Genomic DNA, 12,108 nt, shown 5'->3' with positions numbered 1-12,108 from the left:
ATATATATATATATATATATATATACATACATATATATACTGTGATTGTTGGTTTTAATGCTAAAGTTGGAATAATTAATGTATAGAGAATACGATGTGGGATGAGGGACTTAGTGAAGTTGCAAATGAAAATGGGGCACACTTTATAAGTTTTTGTTCAACAAACAATCTTGTTATTGGAGGTACTCTTTTCCAGCACAAGGGCATCCAGATATATATAGTTATAAAAGGTCCAAATATGGGCAGTGATCACCATCACCTCACATTACCACATTGAAATTAAATCTGAACGCACACAGCAAAAATATACACGGAATACCTTGGTTTGATACAACTAAGCTTCTAGAAGTTGAGCCCAGAGTAACTTTGCAATGGAATATGGGAATCGATTTGCAGTCTTAGAGAGTTTAAAAGATGAAGAACAGACAATTAATGAAGAATGGTGTGATATTAGGAACATTATATCATTCAGTTGGGAGTGAAGCTTAGAGGTTAAAAAGAGAAAACAATGGATATCAGATGATACTTGGGATACTATAAAAAGGAGACAAAGACAGACATTTCTCGTCTAAAGCTTTCGAGGAAGTAATGAAAATTACTAGGTATAGCATGTTAAGCATTCCAGTATTGATACTGAAGTCAAAATAAAAGTTAGGAATGACTGGAGAGAATATTTATATGGGAAAGCAGACGAGCCTGACAAAGCTACTAATTTAGGGAGTGGCTATGGTGTAAAAATTTCTTACAGAATCAATAATGAAATCTACTACGGCAAAGAAGAAGCATATGCTCTTTAAAAAAGAAAAAAAAAATTGGATGTGTTATAACTCCAGAAGATGAAGAAAGACGAAGTTGGATGAAACACTTTAGTGAGGCCATCAATAGGAGATATGAAGGGAATAATTTTATTCATATACCTGAAGCTGAGGAACACCTCTATGTGCCGATGAATAAATTCAGTGTGTTTGAAGTCAAAGCTATAATCAAAATACTCAAGGAGATGCAAACCCCTGGGTACGTTGAAATAACTGTCCATATGATATTGGCTGAAAATGAAGTGACTCCCAGAATACTTACAAGATTATTTTGCAGAATGTGCCATGAAGAAGCAAAACGTGATGAATGGGAGCTAGGAGTGTTGGTGAAAATGCCCCATAAAGATCTTGCTGATTGCAGTAATTACAGACATCACCCCTACGTTAGTTGTCATAAACATATATAGTATGCTCATTCCAAAGAGATTTGAGAGAAAGATTGATGAAAAGCTTAGAGATAAACAAGCAGGATTTAGAGAAGTTAAAAGTTGTTTTGACCAAGTTCTGATTTCCAAGACCTTTGGTACAACGATGTGTAGAATATACGAATCCATAGTTGATGGAGCTTTTGGACTATGGAAAAGCCTTTGATAGATGTAAATATTATTAACTCTTATTCTGAGCATAGCAAGTGCAAAATTAATGTTACTGGAGTAATATTAAACAATTTTCTAGTGACCAGTGGAGTACTCCATGTAAATGTGTTGTCACCTATGTTGTTAATCCTCCTCATTGATTTTGTAATGCCTAGAACATTTGGGGATGGTGGAGAAGGATTGGACTGGATTTGTACTAGGAAATTAGCTGACCTAGAGTACTCTGATAACGCTGTTCTTATTAGCAGAACACCAAACGACTTGCAAATCTTGCTTACCAGAAAGCCAAAAAAAAAAAAAAAATATCACTTGAGGTTGGGATCTTTAGAATGAGTTTACTGATAAATTGAAAAAAAAAAAACAAATCAGACAATAGCTATTTTACGTAGAATCTGGAAATCACATCGCCTGAAATTAGACATAAAAATCAGGCTATATATAGGTTTAGTGAGATCAGTGTAACTATAAGGACATGAGTGGAAGTATGACAGTGAAACAATATCCAATCAATTATGTATATATATATATATATATATACATATATATATATATATATATATATATATATATATATATATATATATATATATATATATATATATATATATATATATATATATATATATATATATATATATATATATATATATATATATATATATATATATAAGTCATATATTACATGTTTAAAACACATGACGTAATACGTCATTGTGGAAGTAGAAGCTAGCGTGAGAATTGCTGTAGTCAGACAAGATCATAACAGGATGCGTTTTGCCTATCTCAGCTATGTAACATTTTTATGAAGCATAAACACAAATACAAACCGTGTGAAAGAGTTGTGTCGCCACCGAATGCAGTTGTCTTCCTATACTAATGTAGAGTTTACATTCTCTGTTTAAATGCTGAGATAACTGTCTATACGATATCTGTGTTATCGATATTTTGGCCAGTTCTTATCAATACTTCTCATGGAATGGTCATCCGACCAAACCAGCTATACTCCTGTGATGGAGATGTTAACACTGTTGTTTTTAAAGAATAAACCATTTTAAAGTTAACTGCATTGACTTTACTTGAAGACGCAACATCCCAACAAACATACTCAATGTATGTTAACAACAGTAGCACACTAATAAATGGTGGCAGCGGTAAAACTCTAAGAATCAGAGAAAGATCTTCTAAAATCAACGAATAAAACTCTAAGAATTAGAGAAAGATCTTCTAGAAATCAACAAATAAAACTCTAAAAACTAGAGAAAGATCTTCAAGAAATCAACAGTAATGAATCTACAATTTTGACTAAGTATCATAGTCCATCGAAGAAGGAAACATTTAATGAATGTTATATATACAAACTGATGAACTGGATCTTCAATCAATATCCTAAGAAACCCAAGGAAACATTCAACGCTTACAAAACATATCAAGGAAGCACTACATTCAACGGAAATCGGACCGAAAACATTCACCCAAACATCAAGAGAGAGAGAGGAAATCAGACCGAAAACATTCACCCAAACTTCAAGAGAGAGAGAGGATATGACGAAGTCACACAAAACCATATAAGCTAAGTAAAAGAACATTTTCTTATTCATTTCAGTATTGAGCAGTGAAATGTAGTTATCACGAGTCGCTAATCTTCTATTTTCCTTTCATTAAAGGAAACTGTGTTCAACTCCGAATTCTCACCTAGAATTTTTTTTTTCTCTTTGTGCTAATTCCGTTTTCTTTCAGAAATTCTCGGGAAATATCTTTGTGTTCCGTTTTCTTTCAGAAATTCTCGGGAAATGTCTTAGTATTAGAAGCATTGTTTTGGGGAATTTTGTTATAATCTTTATCATTGAGTGGTTATGCGTTTACGCAGTGGACGTCTGTATTCATATAGATATTTTGATAGAATTGCAAGGGGTCGAAGAGATAGAAAAAGAAATACCGTAATCATGATGCCCCATGTGAGCCCCACCCCTGGACCTAGTAACGCAGGACAGATAAATCCTCTCCCGATTGTGAAGCTTGTAAATGCCAGGTCAGCAATCCTTCCTTTTCAGGGTTGGGTTAATGGGTTCTTGCCTCAAAATGTGGAGTCATGGATTTCATCCGTCGATGCCCATTTAAATGCCAAACAAATTGTAGACCCTTTTGTACAATTACAAGTTTTATAGATTTTTGTAAGGGGGATGCGAGTGTGTATTTAAGAGCTGTTTCATTTCAAGAAGCAGTTACCTGGGATGATTTCAAAGTTAGGTTACGCGCGGTCTATGGGGGTGAAGAAGCCTTGGATGTAGTATTAACGTTAAGAAATACACTTAATCAAGCCACTATGACTCGGCTTAATGTTATTGAGAGAGCAGCTCTCATAGCTGAGAGGCTTAATGAATATCAAGATATTTTAGGTAATTCCACTTGGGTTACTAGAGATAACATCTCCGTGAAAGATTTTTTAGGATTAATGTATTTAACTTGCAGGACACTTATGTTGCTTGAAGCTTTAGTGCGGTGTTTTGATAAAAAGTTAACACCTGCAAGTACGGAATTGGATGTATATAAACAGATAAAGAAACACATGTCTAAGTGTCCTGACCTTGATCTCGTGTTAACTCAAGTTTTTGCAAAAAATGAAATAAAGCCACAACAAGTAAATGTAGTTAATAATAGTCAAGTTGCGGGAATGACGTGTTATAATTGCAAACGTCAAGGTAACTTGATCGCGGACTGCTGAACGAAATTCTGTTCGATACATAATAGTTCGACTCATTCATATAGTCAGTGCTACTCGCGTAAGACACAACTGAATCCTAGAAATACAGTCGATTCCACAGTCAGTTCCATATGGAAATAAAAAGAAAAATCCTCATTTTAATAATAAGAAGAAACAGCCAAACGTCAATGTAGTTCAGAATCCGAAACAAACAAACAATTCTTCGAATAACGCTGAGCCTGGGTCGTCAAACCAGACCTCGCAAGGTCAGACTAATTTTCAGAATGTGCAGAGCAAAGCAAATACCACATAATTAACTCCAGTGAAGAAGAGAGTGATGTTGGGTCAAGGTCATTCATGTCAACATCAGTAGTATTGAATAATCAATTTAATGTTTTATCAGATTATTGTGAGGCAATAGATTTTCCTATGAAACACACGGCCGAATTAAGTAAATCAGTGCATGCTCCCGTAGATTTGCAACGAATTCATACAATAATAAGCCAAAATGAGTTACGACCAACATTATATGCTGTAAATTTAGAACACAAATCCTTTACGTTATTTTTTGACTCTGGTAGTCCACGTAATATCATGGATTTGAGGACACATCATTTGTAGTTTTCGAACTTTCCGATAGAAAAATCCGGAGTGAGACTCTCGGGTATAGGAAATAATGAATTAAATGTAATAGACATAACTCATGTTCAGTTCAAGGTTGGTAAGCGCACGTTTTCCGATACATTTGTTGTTGTACAAAACATTGATATGTATCCAGCTGTAATTATAGGATACCCATCTATGGGCAATCAAAACATTATCTTAGCCCCTGCCAAGCATGGCGTGTATATCAAAGAAAAATTCTATAAGTCTTCTAATACCTAAAAATCTGTTTTGGATAAAAAGGAAACGACAATTGTAAACGTAACGTACGTTGAAGAACCAATAACTTGTCTCACTAATAAAGAAATAATATACGCGACCCAGCAGAATTCTCGTTCACCCCTAATATCATCTTGCACGCAATCTATTGAGCCAAACGTACCTTCGAATTTAATAGTGCAAGTAAAGAAAACATTACCGGGATCTGAAATATTAATCCTTTCCGACACTTTGAAAACTAACGGATTGTCTGTCACACAAGCTATTTATACAGTAGGCTCACATCAACAATCATATAAATACCACTTTAGTAATTCACGAAAATCAACATATCTTGGATGTAGAAGTTTATAAACCTCGTATTCTTACCGTTGCTGAAATCAATCACGCTCAATCAGTTGCGGATGAATCCCTTTTGCAATCTATTAAAAATGAAATCAATAAAGACATTCAAGACGAAGAAATTCAGCAGAAAATTTTTGGACTTTTAACTAAATATCATGATGTTTTTTCCACTACGGATGGATCCTTAGGAAAAACAGATGTGATCGAGCATCAAATAAGGTTAAAGGACAAGCAGAAAATTATCTATGTACCCTTGTACAGACTCCCTATGAAATTCCAGAATGAAATAAATGATGAAGTAGGTAAAATGCTAGAAGAAGGAGTCATTAGGAAATCCAACAGCCCTTATAATTTTCCATTAATAGTTGTACCGAAAAAAGATCGAACATGACGTATCTGCGTAGACTTCCGTCGTCTAAACGAGGAGACGATCCCTGATCGATTCCCAGTGCCATGTACTGACGATATTTTGTCTTTGTTAGGTCAGAATAAATATTTTACCAGTTTGGACTTACTTAAAGGCTTCCACCAGATATCATTAGATAGTATCCCATACACAGATAGTATCCCATACACAGCCTTCAGCTCAGCCAGGGGACATTATGAATTTTTACGGATGCCTTTTGGTTTACGTTGTGCTCCCATAACATTTACAAGAATGATTAACATAGTGTTTGGAGACTTGCTAGGGGATATATTGCATGCCTATATGGACGACCTTGTAATCTTTTCCAACACCTTAGAAGAACATCTACGTAAATTAGAACTAGTACTACAGTGACTAAGACAACATAACTTAAGGGTGAAGATTAGTAAGTGTGAATTTTTCAAAACAGAATTAATATATTTGGGTTTCATGGTGTCAAGCCAAGGTCTTAAAGTAGTCCATGATAAGGTATCGGCTATCCATAATTTTCCCATACCTATTAATGTCAAGGGAATACAGCAATTTCTGGGTTGTAGTGGATATTACAGGCGTTTTATACGCAACTATTCAATAATAGCCGCTCCTTTAACTGATCTTACGAAGAAGGGCGTAGATTTCATATGGTCTGAGCAGCATCAACAGGCGTTTAATACCTTGAAAGATGAACTGTGTAGTTCTCCTATTTTAAAATTTCCTGACTTCGGTAAAGAATTTTTTATTGCAACAGATGCCGCAGACTTAGGAGTAGGAGGGGTATTGCTTCAGCAATATGATAAACAATTTTTCCCGATAGCTTTTTATTCTCGAAAACTGAGAACTTCCGAAAGTAAGTATACAGTAATAGACAAGGAAGGGCTAGCTATTGTTAATTCACTAGTGCATTTTAAGTTCATAATATACGGTTATATCGTTAAGGTTCTTACTGATCATAAACCACTAACCAAATTCTTTAAAGGCTTCAACCACAGCCCCAAACCAACTCGGTGGCATTTGATCGTTCAAGACTTTGGCGCGAGAATTGGGTATTTATCTGGGAAAGCAAATATCATTGCTGATGCATTATCACGCAACCCCGTGTCATCTTGTACGGAGCCTTTAGCTGAATTAATAGATATATCAACATCCATGCCTATTGTTAAAACTATATCTGAACAAGAAGATTTGGGCTGGAGCGCTGAATTATTACAGACTGAGCAAAGAAAAGATCAGAAATTAGAAACAATTATAAATGCTTTGAAAGGCAATTATAAGGAAAAGGGATATATAAAGTATAAGCAGCAGAATTATATAATCAAAGATAATATTCTGTGTAGGACCGTGACAAGGAAAACCCGCAATACACCACATGTAACTAACGACCAGGTAGTGGTACCAATCTCACTTATTTCCACTGTCCTGAATTGGTTGCATGCAAATCCATTACATGGACACCCGGGGTTCTCATTAATGTCACAGAAAGCCAAATCATTGTTTTATTGGCATACGATGCTTACAGATATAAAAAAACACATAGCTAATTGTCGCACATGTCAGGAAAACAAAGGGCATACGAAAACACCTGTCAGCTTAAGGGCTTATCCCGTGCCCAATCAACCCTTTGAAAGAAAACATTTAGATTTGTTAACAGGATTTTACGAGTCAGACAGAGGAAAAAGCACCTCTTAGTAATTGTAGATGCTTTAACTCGATATACAGAACTAATAGCGCTTAAAAGTAAAACTGCGATTGAATGCGCTAGGAAGTTTTACGAGTGTTACATTTGTAAACATGGAATTCCACACATGATAATCTCAGACTCGGGTGGAGAATTTAATAATCACTTTCTTACCTCATTGTGTGAATTCCTTAGCATAAAGAAAATAAATACCATGATTTATCACCCAGAGTCGAATGGGCTAGTGGAAAGAGCAAATAGGAAGGTTTTAAATATATTAAGAGTAACACTAGGGGGATCAGACCCCAACTGGGATATTGCAATACCTGCGGTACTGAGTACTCTGAATCATTCATATCATATATCAATTAAAATGTTACCGCACGAAGCATTGTATGGTACCCCAGTTAGAACGCCTTTCCACGTATTAACGCCTACAACTAATCTATCAAATCCTTTGAAAGAATGTATAAATGTAAGTAAAATTTGTTTTGATATCCTTCGAAAGAATTTAGAAGAATCAACAATCATAATGAGAAGGAATCATGATAAAATAGCGAAGCCAACTAAAACATATACCGTGGGTGATAATGTATACATACAGGTAAGTGTACGTAAAGGACTCAATTATAAACTAACACCTAAGTTTGAAGGCCCATTTAACATTTTGGAAACATTAACGGCCAATAGGTTTAGAGTTCAAAACATATCCCAACCCACTGATGAGAGAATCGTACCATTGGCTCACATTAGAAATAAAAAAAGAAAAAAAAAGAGGGAAAGAAGTGAGGGAAAGTTTTTTTATTCTGTATGTTAAAAGTTTTCTTCTTTATACAGGAGTAATTATATATATTTTTCTCGTTACAGGTTTCCAAGATGAATTTTTTGTTGTTGGGAGTGATATTGTTCGCTCAGACATTTTTCTCGTGTGGGATGAGCTCTAAAACTAAAAGTATAGATTTTAAATATGGCACTATAGTTGAAAGACAAGAAGACGTTTTTATTACATCAAGTAACGTAGTAGTAGAAGTGCGAATGCAAGCAATTTTTCTCCCAGAGAATGACGTCACTAGCTTAAAAAGCGCCATTTCGAGGTTTGTTGTCTCATTAGATGAATTGCATAGAAGACATTTTCACTTGACTACAGAGAGTTCGCTTGGATCGACACTAAAAGTTGCAGAGATGCTATATGATGACTTGCAAAATAAGACTTACGAGACAGAATCTTTGGCTCGTGACCTTTTGATGTGGACTGTAGGACACGAAAATAAAGAGAGACGTAACCCGTTTATTTTTGCTGCACTAAACATCTTTGGGTCTATTGCAAGTTTAGGTTTAGGAATTTCCAATCGTCTTAAGATTAGTAATAAAAATAAGAAAATTGAGTTCTTGACTCATGAAGATGAATTGATTATGTCAGAACTGAGGAATCAGTTAGCTTCAATCAATCAAATTATGGATTTAGTAAATGAACCTTCAAGTAATATCAGTCAGATTATGGAAGTACAGGATTTGTTGGCAACGTTAACGTATTATGATTCAAAAATAGATTACATACATAACATAATTGCACATTTCATTGAGAAATCAAAAGATTATGTAGAAGCTATCACGTTAGCAACTAAAGGTGTACTTTCACCCCATTTGTTGCCTATAAAATACTTAAAGTTAATTCTGGAGAACGGACGGGAGAAACTAGGCTATATTCCTTTGTCAGACGCACGTAGGTTAGAATTTCATTACAGCCTAATTACAGTAAGCGTTGAAAATCACAGGATTATGATTACAATTCCCTTTGATTCTTCTGATGCCTGGCAATCTTAAAGGATATCACCATTTCAAACTTTCATGACGAATCACTCAAATCCAGTAATATCCAGTTTGACAGGACACGTATTGATTTCCCCAGACAAGGAAACATATATGGTCATTAAAGACTTAAATCAATTAACTCACTGTTCAGATGCAATGGATAGAAAAATATGTACAGCTGACTCATTTGAATTCCACAAAAACTTAATGGATTCATGCGAGTTAGGTATAGTGCTAGACGGTGCTCTCTCCCATACAAGTGAAAATTGTCTGGATAAGCTTTATCCCTTTGACAATAATGAGTTCAATTGGAGACTGAACAACGGATCGTGGATACGATACGACAAGGACGGGTTCAATGTATCATGCCCGGACGGATCCACGTCCTATTCCCAAATCTTCGTTGCAGCAGATGGTTGTATCGGGACATCCCTTAATTCCATGGTGACCGGGATCAAGACCATCATCAGAGAACGAGCCTACTTCGCGAACTTCACGTGGTCGACTACAATTCCATCATTACCTCTCCCATACAACAAACAGGTAGCCAAGCGGTTGATGAAATTGACCGAGATGGACCACCCGTCACCGACTTATAAAGAATTTCTTCACCCCATGCTACTAGCAGGAACAGTTTTGACGGTGATGATATTTATCACCGTTAACATCTTAGTTTGGCGTAGGTTGAGGAACAGTTTGCAGCTGAAACAGAACGTTTTGCCATGTCCAGACAAAACTCCTTATTTAATTCAATTTAAAGCCGTTTGAAAGTGGCCACTTCATTCGCTCAAAGGAGTAAAATTGTCTTGGAAACGCGTTGTGTACGAAAAGCAGTTAGTACGCTAGTAATATGTAATTGAAGAGACTATAGAACATTTGCATTTGAAAAAAAAAAAAAAACATTTAAAAAACATTTAAAAAGTAAATCATTTTTTTCGGCCTCGAATAAAATATATAAGCCGGAATGTTAAGAGAAAAGAAAAAAAACAGAATCTATGGGCATCTAATAAAATATATAAGCCATATATATATATATATATATATATATATATATATATATATATATATATATATATATATATATATATATATATATATATATATATATATATGTCCAAATTTCATGAATCTTTTTGGGTACCCAAATGAAATAGGAATTGGCTATTTTTTTTTAGGGAATAAACATATGTTATCCTAAAATAGAAATATGTAAAAAAATCTTCATTATTTTTTAAATTACATTTATATCAGGGGCCATATCTAAAGGTCATTTTTTGAGTACCTATATTTGATAGATAATATGATATTTATGCAGGTAAAAATATACCAAAATATCACAAATTCTATAGGGAACAAGAATATATATAGATAGGGCAACTTACGCTTCGGATATTTCCACAAAATGGCCGCCAACCACAATGACTCAGACTCCCTAATCTGCCACCTGAAATGTAGGAAGGGTATGTCAATTTCAAGGTGTTATTTACTAATCTAATTATTCTTGGATATGCATAAAAATTGTATGGTGGGTTGCTGGATGATTGTCGATTATTTTACGAATATAAAATTAGAATTCTGACACAAAAAAAAAAATTGAAGGGAAATAAAATCGAAAAAAAAAATTGTAAAACAATAATAATATTTTAGGTAATAAAATTTGATGATATTCAATCAAAAAAGAAGTAAACAAAATTTTCATGTTGTAGCTTACAAATAACGCTGCGTTACAGTTTGGACAGACACTACAGTTTGGACAGAGGACACTCTGGTGGATCAGACAAACAGGACTCTTGCACAGCTGTGACAGCGAATCCTTTTAGGGAGTTTTATGTGGCCAACGGCAATTCGAGGTCTTGGTGGTTCCTACTCAGGTATCTTGAAAGTATCCACCATGATTTGACGGAGTCCCTTCCACAAACTGTGTGACGTTAGATAACGATGTATTGCCTGGGGAGCACACAACTCGTAGGCGATATCTCTGAGGAACGTTCGCTTTGGCATTGTCTTGGTGAAGGGCAAGCATGTATAGAGAATATAAGAATATACCATTATTATATTCAATATCCCGTAAAAGAGAGTCAGAGGCCAGCGTCGTGACTTACGAATACAACTAGATGTAGAACACATCTGGTCGAATGTGTCTACACCTCCCTTGGTCGCATTATAAAACATCTGAATGTCGGTCTTCATTTTTTCGACTTCAGACGGATCATGATGCAGGGAACTCAACAGCATCACCTTCTTAGTCTTACTAATTTGCTGACACTGTACAGTTAGATTGTGTTCGTAATTGAACACTGCCACTGAGTCCTTTGGGGGAAGCACCTTCTCCATAAGTTCCATAGGAATATAAGGCTTTTGGCGAATGGTGCCACAAAAATGCATGTCCTTATCCAAGATTGACAAAGCGAGCGGTAGCGTATTGAAAAAGTTATCCGTCGTCACTGTGCGGCCACTTCTCTGAAAAGGTGCCACGAGATCAGACGTAAAAACTTCTCCAAGCGTCGGTCCTCTGGGTATCTGGACAGTGTCCTTCCCCAAGTAGGCAATCGCATTACACATGTAATGGGTATCGGCATCACACGCCAATACAATCTTGATACCATACCTAGAAGAAGGGAAATGGAATTAGTAACTAATAAAGGTAAAAAGATAAAAATAAAAAAAAAATACACAATATACAATTATATTACTAATCAATATAGTAATGATAATAATAGTAATAATAATAAATATATAAGAAAAACATTTACAAATACGAAAGATAAATTATCAGATAAATAAATGAACAAGTTATACATAGATAGAGATAGATAGAGATAGAATAGATGATATATTATAATTTAGATACATAAATCATATAGCAAGTTCTTTAC

Source organism: Palaemon carinicauda, chromosome 29 (genome assembly GCF_036898095.1).
Source record: "Palaemon carinicauda isolate YSFRI2023 chromosome 29, ASM3689809v2, whole genome shotgun sequence".
NCBI lineage: Eukaryota > Metazoa > Arthropoda > Malacostraca > Decapoda > Palaemonidae > Palaemon > Palaemon carinicauda.
Note: the sequence above shows the minus strand (reverse complement) of the source record.